At 36.7% G+C, this 15,332-nt stretch overlaps 1 protein-coding gene across 1 annotated transcript in view; it reads left to right on the top strand.

Annotated features, from left to right (window-relative positions):
* Window positions 1-15,332, top strand: part of adgrv1 (adhesion G protein-coupled receptor V1) — a 139,956-nt gene continuing 124,624 nt past the window's right edge. The window contains 1 exon segment of the mRNA XM_042724629.1: window positions 1-389. The gene's annotated coding sequence lies outside the window, so the exon portion shown is untranslated.

The raw sequence follows: 15,332 nt of genomic DNA on the forward strand, positions 1-15,332 counted from the left end.
GGGTGGAGCTGTTCCCTCGATCTGTCAAGCCCGGAGGTTAATGAGATTAGCACATCCCTGCTCAGACAAGACAAGGGCTCTACCCAAGTCCACTAGTTCAGACGGGACAAGCGCCTAACGGACTGCATGGCAGCGCATGTCGAGCTTTACGCGCATCCACACTCACACCGCATGGACTGGAGATTCCACGCAGCGCCCTGTAAGAAAACCCTCTCTTACCCAAACTGATTGAGCTGTTCAAGAACAACTTCTTCTGTCCAGGAACAGTGGAAGCGCAGCGCGATTGTCACGATGTATTTATCATCACACTGACGGACACAGCGCTGACCGGTTTAATTTAGCCCGGACCTTTTGTCGTTTGCCTTTGGAGTGTTACAACAAAGTGTTAGGTAAGTAACTTATATATCGCATTGCATGTCCTTAAAACTTGTTTTGTGCAACAATTTGGTGAAATAGGCTCCCCCGGTCAGCGCGACACAAGGCGTAACGGTCAGTTTACAATAGTTAAATCTACACGAGATGTTTGATTTATACGTTTGCCGTTTTTCTTTCTTATTTTAACCTGATGGACGCTTAATATGCTGTTTCTTACAATGGCCAAAACATTCAAATTAAACTATTTTTCAAATGTTTGTGTAACAGTAGGCCTATTTGCTTTGGCTTTATGGTCACAACGCACTGCTCTTTAAACTCGCGTACACTTTTCTTGCGCCTACAGCCAATTATGACAGATTGGTTTTGATAGTCTTTTCTTCCTCCCGTGATAATAAACACATCAGATAAAATCGTTTATACACATGTTAACGTTTAATCAGTTCATATCGGTTGCGGATGAGAGGCCATTCTCCTGCGCTTCCATGGTTACTGTGAGGGTCTTCAGCGCGCTTTGTGTCTCTCCTCCCGCTCCCACTGAGATAAAACAACAGTCGGCGGGGCTCCTCCCCACTCAGGGGCTTTGAGATGGGACGCGCTCGCGAAGCCCCCTGTCATCCAAAACCCAAACTGTGATTTCTCTCCTCTCTCCTCCTAATCAGTGACGTCATCTTTTATATGACACTGGAATCTGGCTACTTTTGGATTATAATTATTTGTTTACACACAAGAATGATCTAATACTATTTTGACTAAAAATAAAATAAGAATTTCATGGCCACAACCAGTATTTGTTTATTGCTATTACCTGATATGTAGGCCTAACAATTAATATGCAGCAAAATTTGTTTGTAGTTTAATTATGCATATGTCACTTGAAATAATATTACTTGTAGCCTATTTGGACTAAATAGCAAAATGACATGTAGTTTCTTACTACCCACACTGGCCAATATTATAGTTATTGTAAATTAGACACATTCAACATGGTTTTATCCAGTCTTTCTTCGGTTTTAATGCATCGACTGGCATCTTTGGTAGTCTGTTTTATACTGTTTCGTGTTTAATTCATTAGGGGCGCCCTTTATCTACTGAATAGATGCACTGTGGACTCAATGGATTGAATGATCTTCTTGCACCCCCCTTATACAGCTTCAGTTGAGCATCATTCAGTGCATGTGATTCACGGCTGGATGTAACATTTGCAGTGGTAGCCCCTGTTTTTGTACCTCCCCTTAAATAGGGCCTTACATGTTGAGAAAACAGAGAGGATGTAATATAAACACTAAATCCATTGAGATGTGCGAAGGCGCTGCTCACAGATGGAGCACTCTGTGATTGATGCCACAAGGAAACGGACCACACAGGGTCCCGGGTGATGAGACAGGTGGACTTAAGACAAAAGAATAAACATTAAAGCTGGAAGAAGCTACCTCCCTTACCACACAAGTCAACATCCAAGTCTTTTTTTATGGGGAAGGCTGTTGTTAGAATTGTCTGCTATGCTGCGGCAGAGAAACATGTTTTAGTTGTGTTTTTCATTAAACAGCCTTGTTGTCTTAATTGTTTTCCCAATGGCTCTTTCCTAATGCACTCTCCCTTTGTACTTCACCAGCTGAGTCTGTTCATTGACAACAGAAGCCGTCTCTTCCATATGTCTGAAGCACAATTGTGTTGAGCAGATTTTCTTGAGGCCATGTTTTATTGCAAACCAGTTGGCACGACTTACTTTTTGTGTATGTGTAGGATATAGGACAGATACTGTACAAAATATGTATACTTTAGTTACTAATATGTTCTTGTAAGGTACCAATATGCACCATTTAGGGGTAAATAAAGTACAAAAGTATACATTTTGGGTTCTCAAGCATTAAAACTTGATTTAAAAAAATGGGTATTATACATTTTGTATAATAATGTCAGACATATTTAGAACAAGAATCATTAGATGACATTAAAATACTCCGTTTGAGGATCACAGTGCAGCCCCGAAATACTAATTAATTGTCATTTTAAATATTTACCAAATCTTTGCCACTATCCTTCAGAACACCAATTTGTCATCAAGAAGTTTTTAATAATTAAAAATACAATACAATTTAGTATGATCCCTTATTCATTCATCTTGTATATTTTAATAAGAACAGGTCAGAATAATAAGGTCACAAAAGTTATTTGAATCATTAAAGTAGACTGCATTAAAGCAGACACTCAGGAAGCCTATTATTATATTATATTATATTATATTATATTATATTATATTATATTATATTATATTATATTATATTATATTATATTATATTATAAATTATATTATTATTATTTTTAATTGCACAGAGAATTGTAAATGTTTCTGTTGGTCAAAATTTTCGTTTTCTTAGAATTTGGCATCTCCAAATTCAGCATAAACTACATTGATATATTGTACTTAATAAAAGTAGCTTTTATTAGATAAATGGTTGATTCAGAAGTCAGTCTTGTAAAATCATAACATACTCATATTGCTGGAGCAGAAACAAAACTACCTGCACATGTTCCAGTATGCAGTGTGTGTTTGATATTTGGAGATTTGCCAGAGTATGTGTTTAAAAATATGGTATGATGTACGAGAACCAGTCAGTATACAAATTTTCACATTTCTCTTTTTCACACTCTTTTTTTTTAAAAAATGTTCCAATTTGTTTAAAATAGTGAAAAACCTGAAAAAGTATTTCTCCATTGTGGTAACATTGGTGGGGGGAGATTGAATGCATCCACTTTTTTTCTTAATGTATATCAGTTTAAACTGATAAATCAAAGTGCTTTTGAAAATGGCTAGTTTCTTGTTTGTTTGAAACCTGTCCTGTCTTTTTAATGTCAATTTAAAAATCCATTTAGAAACAAAAACCGGGTGAATAAGAGGCATTTTTTCAAGTCTACATCACTTTTAATCAGTTTTATAATTTCACACCTTCTTAGCAGAATTAGCAGGGTTCCCACCAGCCTGGGGCCTCTGCGAAAACAAAATCCCCACGCATGTCAACGAGCATGTGGAGAAACTGAATTAACTTCTGTAAATGCTACACAAAGACCCCAGACCCAAAGCAGTAAAAAACACAGTAGGAGCATGTCACTGGTTTTCGACAAGTGGGTTGGTAGTTCATTCGCAGACAAGGCTAAATTCAATTTCAATTTTGATAAATGTAGACCACTTGACTCGTAACAATCCATCACTGTCATTCATGCAAAAGTTTTAATATAAAGAATCGTGCATTGCCTAATGCTGTTCTCAGTGAGAAACCATTCATCTCCTCCAATTTTTGTCTTTTGTTTTGTTGCTTATTTAAACCCCACCTAACCAAGGATTTTGTTCTGTATTATGCAGAATTTGATCATCAAAAGCTCTTTGTTGATGTACTGTGTGTATGTGTATATATATATATATATATATATATATATATTACATTTGTTAGTTTTCCATTTTGTAAGGTGAAACATAAAAGTTTATGTCAGTCATGAATAACTGAGTTTGCTACATTACATGATTCAGGTCATCTTATATAAAGAGCAGCCATTGACCTTTTTTTGGTATGTTAATCGGTATGCTTCTTCAGCAGTACGCTGACATATTACACACAGTATTTCAGTATCTGTTTATTCTGGAGCTGAAAATGGAAGTATGGCAGGATATTCTGAAGCAATGGTCAAATCCAGCAGCAGTCTTGAGGTCTCGTTATTTGTCCTGATCTGCCACAATTGTGCCATAGAGTTTGCTCATGAGTTTGTCTTTGGTCAACATTCACTTCTCTTTGACCTTTCTGAAATTGATTTTGTTCATGTACTGGTCTACATATGGCTCATTCTCTCTTGTTTCTTCTTTCTTTCTCTATATCTTTTTAAATTAAATTCTCTTGATTTGATCTTACTTTATTTTATTACTGTGGTGTAAGCAAACTTGTTCTTAAATATTTTTCTCCAAAATGTTGCATTACGAGCTTGATTTCTATTCAAATTGAATATAGCATGAAAATTCATTCTGTAACTCTTGCATACATTCTCTGTTGCACATGGTTCTATAGAACAACTTTAAGCATCAAAAGAAAAGCTTTATCCTTTTTTCTGTGGGGTATTGAACTTGAACTGTGACCTTCACTGTCGGTCCTTAAAACCGTTTCATGGTGTGGAGTCACGCTGTGCCCTCTTAACGCATGAACACTGTGTTCTTCCCCCACAGAGCTTGATTGCTCGTTCTGTTAAATGTGATTTATTCAACACGGATACATGGGGCTTTGATCCATACCACAAGCTATTCTGTAGACCTTTTCCAAGATTTCTGGCTGAGGAATGATCTATTGAGGAATTCGGTCCAATTGTCCTCAAAGTAGATAGTGTTACATTTGTTACAAAAATGGCTAAAATAAACAGAAATGATCTGATCCATCCAAGGTTTAATGTTGATTGATTTGTGGTGGTCATATGAGACACTTCGTAGGGTTGAGACCATTCCAATAAGTCTGATGGTGTAATCAGTCACCATCATTTGGCTTAAAATGTTCCTGTGCCTTTACTTTTTCACTTTTCAAATGAAAATTAAATCTGTACTTCTCCCCACATGCTTTATGTGTTTAATTGTCAAAGTTCTGCTAAACATTATCTAACATGCATAATTTCTGTGCCATAATTGACACCAAACAAAATCACAAATATAATTTAGCATATACAGTAATGGAAAATAATGGCAACCTGCCAAGTTATGACAAACAGGTAGTTAGTGTGTTTTTTTTTTTTTTTGTATTCTTTGGTCAAAAATTTGAGAACCTAATTGGTTGGAAAAATAATTCTAATTTATTTGAACTTTTCATCTCAACATTGACTGTGGTAATCTGTGGTAATCTGACCACATCACAATTGCTTCTTGGTTTACAAGTTTAATTTTGTGTGTTTTTCAGATTAAAATCAAACAGATTTCTCTCTATATATATATCTTTTAATGGACTAATTATAAATGATCAGAATTGGAATTTAATACTTGTTATAAAGTTTTTATGTCTGTGTAAATCTCTATGGTATTGTTATGTGTTTCGTATATAATAAATACGTTGTGGTAATGTTTTTTTTTTTTAAATAATTCTTAGCAGGAAAAAAACATATTTATAAATTTTGTTTATTATTTATTTATTTACTTACAGGCTAAAATACTTTAAGGAATTACTTTACTCCCCCTTGAGATGTGCATTTATTGATACTTCATCCAGGATGCACTGGCCTGTGGTTGGGGCAATAAGGACCCTCCTCCTGGCTGTTTATCTCCTTAGCGTTTATCCTAATACCCAGGGGGCCACAAATCTATAGAGCCCTGTTTCCCTTCCTTGAGCCTCCTGTCTTATCTTGCTATTGCCTGGTGAAACAGCTTGCCTGCCACAATGCAGGCTGGTCAAGGATCATTTTTATTTGCCAGTGTGTACTCATCCATACTCAGCCCGTAACTCTGAATCCATCATGCATAAATGTAGAGGATTTGTACATAAAGCGGTTTGTTGATTCACAAAAGTGAAAGCAGTTTAAAGGCTGGACGTCTGTTATCTTCAGTGGGCCCTGAGGCGAGATGTCCTGCTGACCCTTGTCTGTCTTCCCCCATGCCCCGCTCAAACCCCCTCACTCCAGACTCTCGCCTGCTTTCTCTCCCTTTGCTTGCAAGTATTTACCCCATTCTGGTTCGTCATGGTGAAGGAATTTCTGAAGTGGAGGAATTTAACAAACTGGGATTGTGTTTGTTTCCCACCTCCCACCTGTTGATCAGGATCTATACTAGTGTGTACACAGGATTCCACACCATTGTATTACTTCTTCCTTTGAGTATAAATAGATTAAAAACACTTATTTTTAATATTTTTTTATTTCTTTCTTACTTTCTTTCAAAGTATACTTCACTATATTGCAATTAAATCCTACTCTAATCATGACAAACTATATTGTTGGATAGATTTTTACCATTGTTTTTTGTTACAAGTTATGAAAAATAATAATTAATTTATGACAAGAGTGTACCTCAAAAATCTACATCATAACAGAAGTTCTGACCTTTGTCACAAAAAGTATTTTTGGTTGCCTTTTTTCCTATCACGTTTTAGTAATCATCGTAAATTAAATGTCCACTGAATGCTTAAAACCTCAAAATTCATCCCGTGAAAACCATTTTAAAATCGGACATTGCATTACCATGTAAATGGTACTTCAAAATCATATTACAAAATAACAAGTTAGCACTTTTACGTCTATGTTCAAAAATGGGGGTTAAGAGAGTTAAGAGGCTAAAAATGTTAAGCATCATTAAATGTCCCCTCATAGTCTATTCAGTATTATTGCTATTTAAAGGCATTTTTCATGTTTACCATTGGTAGGTTGTAAAGATTTCAATAATATACCATGTATCTAAAATTAAAATTTGGATATGGCTGCCTTAGTCAGTTTTGTAGATATTATGTTTTTGGTGTAGTTTTTGTTTTAGGTAAGCGTATAATTTATGCATCCCGAGCATCACTAAAGAATAGTGTGAAAATAATGATTGTTGTCAAAAAGGTTTCCTGAACACTCCCTAGTTTGCTAGTCATAAAAGCACATAGTCCTGTCCCAAATATACACCAGTGTTGGTGTACTGGGTTGGTTGGGATGCAACTCAATGGCAACTTGCCATTGCCTTAGAGTTGCCATTGAATTTAGAATAAGATCAAGTATTAACATGAACAGGTATACATTTTTTACATTGGACAATAACGTGGGAACCCAAACTTTACTGCCGACTCGGTGGGTCCACAGCCACTGATTCAGAGTCAGTTTGGGAGCTACACTTGATCGGGGATTTGCTCTGTCCTCAATCCAGCCATCTGTCCTGCGGCTGCCAAACTCAGCAGATTGAAGAGGCCGGGACAGAAATTTCCCACATCTCTCGCTCGTTAAATGAGGAATGGGAGGGAAAACCGAGGGAGAAAGAGAACTATCTGTCTGAATGGGGGCTTGATTTGGTCTACTGGAAGGCTGAAGTACCCGCGTTTTAAAAAAAGAGTGGGAAAAGAAGAAAAACTAGAGAAAACAATGTTGCAAAAAAAAAAAGAGTACAACAGTCTCCTAAAATCTTTAGAGTGTGTGTGCGTGTCTGTCTGTGAATTGTGAGTGCCCTGCCTTTCTCAAGCGCACACACCCCCGATTCAGTGTGCGAAGCTGAAAAGAAAGGCAATTAGCATTTCAGCCAAGGTCCGACTGGCTACATGCGATGAAGCAATAAGCTTTATAATTTGCTTTTCTTCTCTTCGCTGCCATTGAGAGGCTTTTCCTTGTTTAATCCCTTGAAAGTGCATTTCTCTTCACTCTCATCCATTGTTTGCTGCAGTAGCCCATCGGTCATGGAGTTCTGCAGCCTCGGGAACGTTCACCGTGTGAAATTCAATGAGACCTTTTCTCTAGTCCTCTACCCATATATTGAGTGGGGAAAAAAGTCATTGTGTTTTTTGGAACAAGGACGCAGGATGCAGTTGGCTCAAGTTGAAAGGGTCAGACGACGGCCTGAGGACAATACCTTTGAGAGATTTGCTTTCTTTCTCTTTACTCTCCAGCCAGCAGACTTGATTGGCATGTAGTTCCTCCACTAGAAGCTAATGCTGGGTTGAAAAGTAACATATGACAATACGGAAACAGAGCTTTTGGGCATTCTTGTTATCCGGAGCGGATATTTTCTTATCCTCTGCTTTCATTCCTCAGAAAGAATGGTATCTGCTCGTACTCAACCCTCTCGGCACTCACTCACATACACACTTTTGTGCACTAATTCTAGGTTCCCTGTATCTTTCAAAATAAACAGAAACATTTTGGGCAACGCTCACCAAATGAGTGTCTCGCCAACGAAAAGCTGTGGTCTTCAGATACTCTCTTCAAATGTAATGATCTATGTTTTAACCAGACTCAGTTATTAAATGTTTTAAGTTTCCCAACCTCGAGATGTTCAGGATATCGGCCTGTCTAAAAATACTTGAGGGGCTACAACACAAGTGGCAATTATTGGCTTTTGAGCACTCCATATATGGGAGCCCTGAAGGTTCCCAGAACTTTCTGAATGAGGTCGGTTTCTGAGGTAACAGAGCGTGTTGTGGAGATGACTGTCTCGCTTCTGCTGCTTCATGTGTGTGTTTTGTTGTTACGACATATCAGTGTAATATCAACACACTGAATGTGAATTACTTCAGTTTATTATTCACATATGAGCCTATGCACCACAATGGAGTCTGGCTATTATTGTGCCTTTTTTTAAACACGTAATTCGGTCAGTATCAGGTTCAGTATCCTTCATCAGTTTTTAAAGTATAATGAAGCAGTGACTGAGCTTTTGGTGTTACCGCTACAGGAAAGTCAGTCTGCCAAGTTGCTGAGTCATAATTGATCAGCTTTGACCAGCATAAACCCAAATGACCTTCAGCCAAGCTTAAGTTAGACCTAGCTTAAACCCACACTGTTCATTGCAGTGATTTAATCTACACATAATGAAATTAAGTACTGCCAATATTCATAATGGCTCTGTTCCAAAACATAGTGAGGTGCATCAATATCTACTACATAGTTTCCATCCTTGGTGTAAACGGGCCTTTAGAATGTTTGTTAAAAGCTTTTTAGTAATAGTTATCATTCTTGGTAAGATTGGCCCTTTAGTATATATAAATATATAAAACAAGAATAGCATACATTGACAGTTTTAGAGTTGAGAATGTCTAATGTTGCCTTTAAATGCTGCTTGCTTAGTGCTTAGCATGATATGCTTTTGGTATGTTCACAGTATTTACGATATTTTCAAAATAATTCAGCTCAAAGACTTTGTGTTTATGTGCGGTTTTCTCATTTTGACTTTCTTAATTTATACCATAGTGCACTTGCCAGCCAAACCATCAAGTCAAAGCCTTAAAAAGATGAGAGGCTCATGGTTTGAATCTGTTGATGCATCAATCGCAGCTTTTCTTGGCTAACATGAGCTACGTGGAACATGAGTTTACTTCTGCTACCATGTCATGTGCTGTGATAAATGTGACTGCATATTACCGAAGCTTACCACAGTCTCATCAGACAGGTTGTTACAGAAGTAGACAGACCATTAGATTAAGTCAAGCCTGCAATTTGGATTCAGCGCATACTGTTATTATTTTGAGCTCCAAGCAAAAGTGGCTAAAGTATAGGAAACTTTAGAGTATTTCTTCTTGAAAATAGTAATTAGAAATGTTACGAGAGAGTCTGAAAACATTGCATGTAGTACACCACACTGACTTCGCTCGGCTACATGGAGTCAAAGTGTGTGACCTCACCGAAGGCTTAATGTATTGCATAACACTCTCGCACACACACCACTCTCCTTGTTGCTTAGTACTGGCTGTGAAGTCTTGCTGATTGAATAATTGATGTTAAGATTATGGATCCTGCTGCCGGGTAGGGGTAACACTAGAGGCGGCTGCTGGGCCAGCAGCGTAGACCCGTAACCCTACACTTTATCACATCCTCAGCCAGGTGATCCAGTGTAATTGCTGAAGTCTCAGTTACGTTACGAGGCATGGCTGCCATGTGAACCCGTTGCATGAGGTGATGGGGTCAAACTGTCCTTGGGCTTCACCTGTCTAAATATCAAATGGATGGTTCACCAAAAAATGAAAGCCTGTGCCACAGTGCCAAACATGAATCAAAGCTGAGTCTTCTGTGCAGCACAAAAGAAGATATTTTAATAATAGTTTCATCTGCTTTTGGTCCATACTTCTTAACATTTGGGTGCCAAAATACAGGAGACATAATTAAAATTATGTTAATTTAAACAAATTATTATATTAATACAAATTATTAGATTAATTTAAACAATTATGATCAAACAATTATATTCATGTAGTAACAAACATATAATAAATAAATAAATAAATATAAAAAATAAATCTTAGGGTAATTAATTATCTGGTTGATCCACCATAAATATAGCCATTTACCCTGTAACTGCAGTACACAAAGCAGCACAGCACCTGATTTTGAAATTTGCAGTGCTCATGTGTAATAAATGAAACTATAGCCTTTTGAAGTGTAAGCTATATCTCAATTTACATGTTTGTTTTGTTTTGAGTTTTCTCCTCCCATTTATACCAATGATGCTTGTTTCCTTCCTGCGCTACAACCTGTGCAGATATCAACAGCGCCACTGGGTTGTAGGCTGCCAAGTTGAGGTCACAAATGGGTTGAAATTTATATGATGTGTAGACTGTGTGAGAAGGATGAGTTTCATACAAGATCTGGCAACCGGACAACCTTAGAATATGGTGACGTGATTATTCATATAATGAATTATGTATGGGCAAAAACACTAAGATATTCTTCAAAATGTATTTGTTTTGTTCCGCAGATAAAAGAAAGTTTGGAAACGACATAAGGGTGTCTAAATGATGACAAAATTTCCATTTTCGGGGGGAACTGAAAGTATAATGAAAAAATGAATCCTCTAGAGTTACACAGAGTGGGCAAATATCCCACATGCTAATCTACTAATCTGACTGAATTAAGTAGCTTACTCAGCATCACGATAATTTATAGAGGCCATTGTAATCAAGTTTCCTGGCATGGGCAGGCATGCATTTTTATTGTAATGAGTAATTCCAGAATGCTATCGGGGGAAACCACTGAGAAGATATAAATCACCCCAAGCATTTTGTTTTTTAAAGTGGAGTTGAAGTATGCTGAAGGATTTGGTTGACTGAACAGAGATAACCATATCGAATGAAAGAGAGACCACCTGAGGCGCGGTATTGACTTAACAGCACACTTCCAAAGTGCAGAAAGATGTATGTATCTCCCACTGGGAGCAGCTTTCTGCTGAATATTCACTCAAAATTCATGCCTTCTTCCATCTTTTTGACATTTTTTGGGCATTTGGGCCATCTCTGATATGCGCTGCATGGCAAAAGGCTTCTGCTGTGGGCCTCCTTTGCGCCTGAGGGAAAAGAGAGAAGCTTGACCTCCTTCAATATGAAAACCATTTTCATTTTGTCTTTAAAAATGAGACATCCCCACAATAGACTGTCCTGGGGTCAGACTAAGAGCCAAACCACCAGTGTTTTGGCGGCTCGGTGGCCTCCTGGTCATTGATAAATGGTTTTGATGTTCTCCAGGCCAGCATGTCCTGTGGTGATCTGGCAAAGGGTGAGTAGTGTCTTGCAGTTTCTGTCTTTATCAATGTCAGGAGATGCGGCCAAAGAGGCTGTGGTAACCTCTGGGTTGACTGATGGCCTGTACATCTCTTTGAATTGCTTGTGCGTGAACCTCCTGAAGAAACAAATAAACAAAGATGCTTTGTCAGTCAGTCAGGCCGTATTAGTCAGGTCAAGTGCATTTATTTATCCGTGCATGAAAATACAACGTGATATTATGGAACTAAAATGCAGTTGTTTTTAGGTTACTCATTTATTTAATTATTATTATTATATTTTTCAAGTCTCTAAATATTTAAGTCTTCTGCCCATTTCATTAACTGATAAAATGATTGTATTTTTTAAATATTTTGTAACATAATTTAAATTTTAGATTTTACTGTAAGTTTACTTTTTTTGTTGTTTGAATCTATTAATTTATTCAAAATACATAAACATTCATACACAATAACCAAAAATACACCTGTTGTATGTTGAGCATGATTTTAATTTCTGAATTTAAATTAATTTATAGGTTTGTTAATCGTACTGATATCATAATAAATTTATTATTGAATCAATTTTTGATGGGATGAAATTCTTGAACCTTAAGTTTTGATTATTATTGTTATTATAAAATCAATATTTTTAAACAACTGCTTCAGTTCTTATTACTATTTAAAAACCTTTCTGTCTGTCGTCATGTAGTTAGACCAACAATGCTTCCATCCATCCATCCATCCATCCATCCATCCATCATTTGCACTCATGTCATTGACCCATAAGCATGAGTCGATAGAGACATGAGCTTATGATGATGATTAATACTGTAAGAAAAGTCAAAATTTATCACAAAAGTGTATCTTTTTTAAATATAGGAGTATGATATTAACAGACCTTGTAGTACATTTTGCATTATTCACATAATCTAATTTGCATTCATTTCAGTTTGTAATTTGGATTTATTTGTAGCATGCTGAACATAATCAGGTTAAAGGGTTTACTGTAATCAGAGATTAGGTATTATGTAGCCTATTTCATCCAATAATGTAAACTAACAAAAATAAATAAGAAAGAGGTGCTGGTGCGGGTACCGTTGTGTGTCTGTTGTATATTTGGACTGAACAAGTCAGGAAGTTCCCAGCTTTAGGGGAATAGTAGGGCTGAATACCAGGCTTTCCCCTCTACTGTCCCGGCTTTGTACCCTCACCCCAGGCCTCAGCCCGCCGGCAGACGCTAATCCAGTTTTGATAGCATTCATGACCCCCCCTCTGTGCCGTCCTGCCTGCCTGCCTGCCCGCCTCTTGTCATCAAGACACAACACACACACACACACACACTCACAGACACTTGCCAATGATTTAGATGCGCACACATGCACACATACACCACGGTCGAACGAAAATGAACCAAAATGCCTATGGTTGCATTTCTGTCTCTCAAAGTTTTTTTTTTCTTTATCCTCACTAACTCAATAGAAATGAACCCCTCAGTAATCTGAAATGGCACCTTAATTGATGAAAGCTGTCTGCTCACAGCAACCTTGTGGCTAAAGAATAACCGCATGATGTAGCAGAAATGGAACATATGAAAAGCTGAATTTAACCAATGTCCAACTTTCCTTGGTAATCAGCTCTTCTAAGAAAAAAAAAAAGGAAAAACAAGATGACTTCATTCAGAGCTTGTGTATTTACCATGTAATTTAGCGCAAATATAAAAAAGTGTGTATGCTTCAAAGCAGCAAATTATTAAATTGATGTCCAGACGTCATTTTAAACACATTCATGTTTTCTGTTTTGTTAGTCATGACAACTGTATTAAAAAAAGGAGACATTGTCTGAGGTCATAAAACTTAATAGCCTCTTTCTCTTCAAAAGAGATGACCACAATAAATGCCTGTCTGAATTGTCTTCATAAGTGACAATAACTTGCATCTGACCTTCAAGGTCAGGAACCTTAACCTCTTAAAGGGATATTCCACCCCAAAATAAAAATGTTGTCATTAATCACTTACCCCCAGCTTCATTCATCTTCAGAACACAATTTAAGATATTTTGGATGAAAACCGGGAGGCTTGTGACTGTCTCATTGACTGCCAAGTAAATTGTACTGTCAAGGTCCAGAAAAGTATGAAAGACATCGTCAGAATAGTCCATCTGCCATCAGAAGTTATTAGTAGTTAAAGTAATTTTATGAAGCGACGAGAATACTTTTTGTACGTGATGAAAATTTGAACGAATTGTTGAATTGTTGAAAGTTGTTATTTTTGTTTTCTTCACGTAAAAAAAGTATTCTTGTTGCTTCATAAAATTCAGATTGAACCACTGATGGCAGATGGACTATTCTGACGATTTCTTTCATACTTTTCTGGACCTTGACAGTGCAATTTACTTGGCAGTCTATGGGACAGTCACAAGCCTCCCAGTTTTCATCCAAAATATCTTAAATTGTGTTCCAAAGACGAACAAAGCTTTTACGGGTTTGGAACTACATGGGGGTAAGTTATTAATGACAACATTTTCATTTTGGGGTGGAGTAAAGGAAAAGGGTCAGTCAACCAGTGATATTATATTGATTTGGAAAGTCTTTAGGATACTTAACCATTAAAATTAATTATCTGCAAACCTGTATGCTGTTTGTTTGCAAAACATAACAATTCAGAGGAATTTCTGAGGATGTTTCATGCAGCTCTTTTGCAAACAATAGCTATGTTCCTATCCAAAGATGTGAATTTAACTTGTGCGCAGATCTAGAATATCGCATAAAACATTTGCAAATAAAGAAAACAAAATAAGAAAAAAATGGTCACTTCCTGAAGACTGGAACTAAATAACACTAAGAAAAATAGGAGAAGCCATTGAATTTAATATTTTTCATATATTACAAATTACTTGCGCCTCAGAGCGAGCAGACTAAACACATTAAATGTGGTCTTGCTTTCAGAGGTGGATGTCTGCTCTTTGGGAATGCAGTCATGTAAGACAGTTATATATAGTCAAGTTATACCGTCCCATCGTGCAAAGTCACGTGACTTTTTTGATGTGCGTGGAATTTATTCGGTAAATGTTTTTCCATCGTAGTTTATGCACATTTTTTATTACTGGATAAAAAGTTTATCCAACTCAATTGAGAATGTTTGAAAACATTGCATGTTGTACAATGCAATGTTCTTCGCATTAGTTTTTTATGTGAATTTTTTAGAATTTATGCGCATCTTGGTGTTTCTATCCAGCGTTTTTAATGCAATATTACAAAATGTGCATAAAAATAGGTGGATGGAAACAAAGCTAATAACAGCTCCAAAAAGAAAGAAAGGAGAAAAAAAATGACATCAGGGTAGTCTATACCAAAAGTCTGGTTATGCAAGACAATTTTAGCAAATGCTGCTATAATAATGTACAATGTCATATTGTCATGTATTTGTACAAAACTGTAATTACACACTATGGTGTATGTATTTTAGTCCTTATTACAGTATACACACTGAATGTGTGAAATCTTTGTGCAGGTACCTTAAACAAGAATATACACATTACTGCGGGAAGTTGGGGTGCCCTGGCGTGTAGCCCAAAAAAAAAAGGGGGGTGGGGGACTGGGGGTGCGGTGTTAAAAATTAATAAATGAAAATTTTGGAACAAAAAAAATAATAAAACTCAATTTATTAATTTGTATATTCATTAAAATTCATAGAAAAAAAGTAGCCTAAGCCTACAATGTTAATAAGCAATAGTAAAACATGAATTAAGTTAAATCAAAATGATTGTGAAAGTCGTTTCAACTTAAACTGAC

The sequence above is a fragment of the Cyprinus carpio genome, chromosome B5 (assembly GCF_018340385.1).
Source record: "Cyprinus carpio isolate SPL01 chromosome B5, ASM1834038v1, whole genome shotgun sequence".
Classification (NCBI taxonomy): Eukaryota; Metazoa; Chordata; class Actinopteri; order Cypriniformes; family Cyprinidae; genus Cyprinus; species Cyprinus carpio.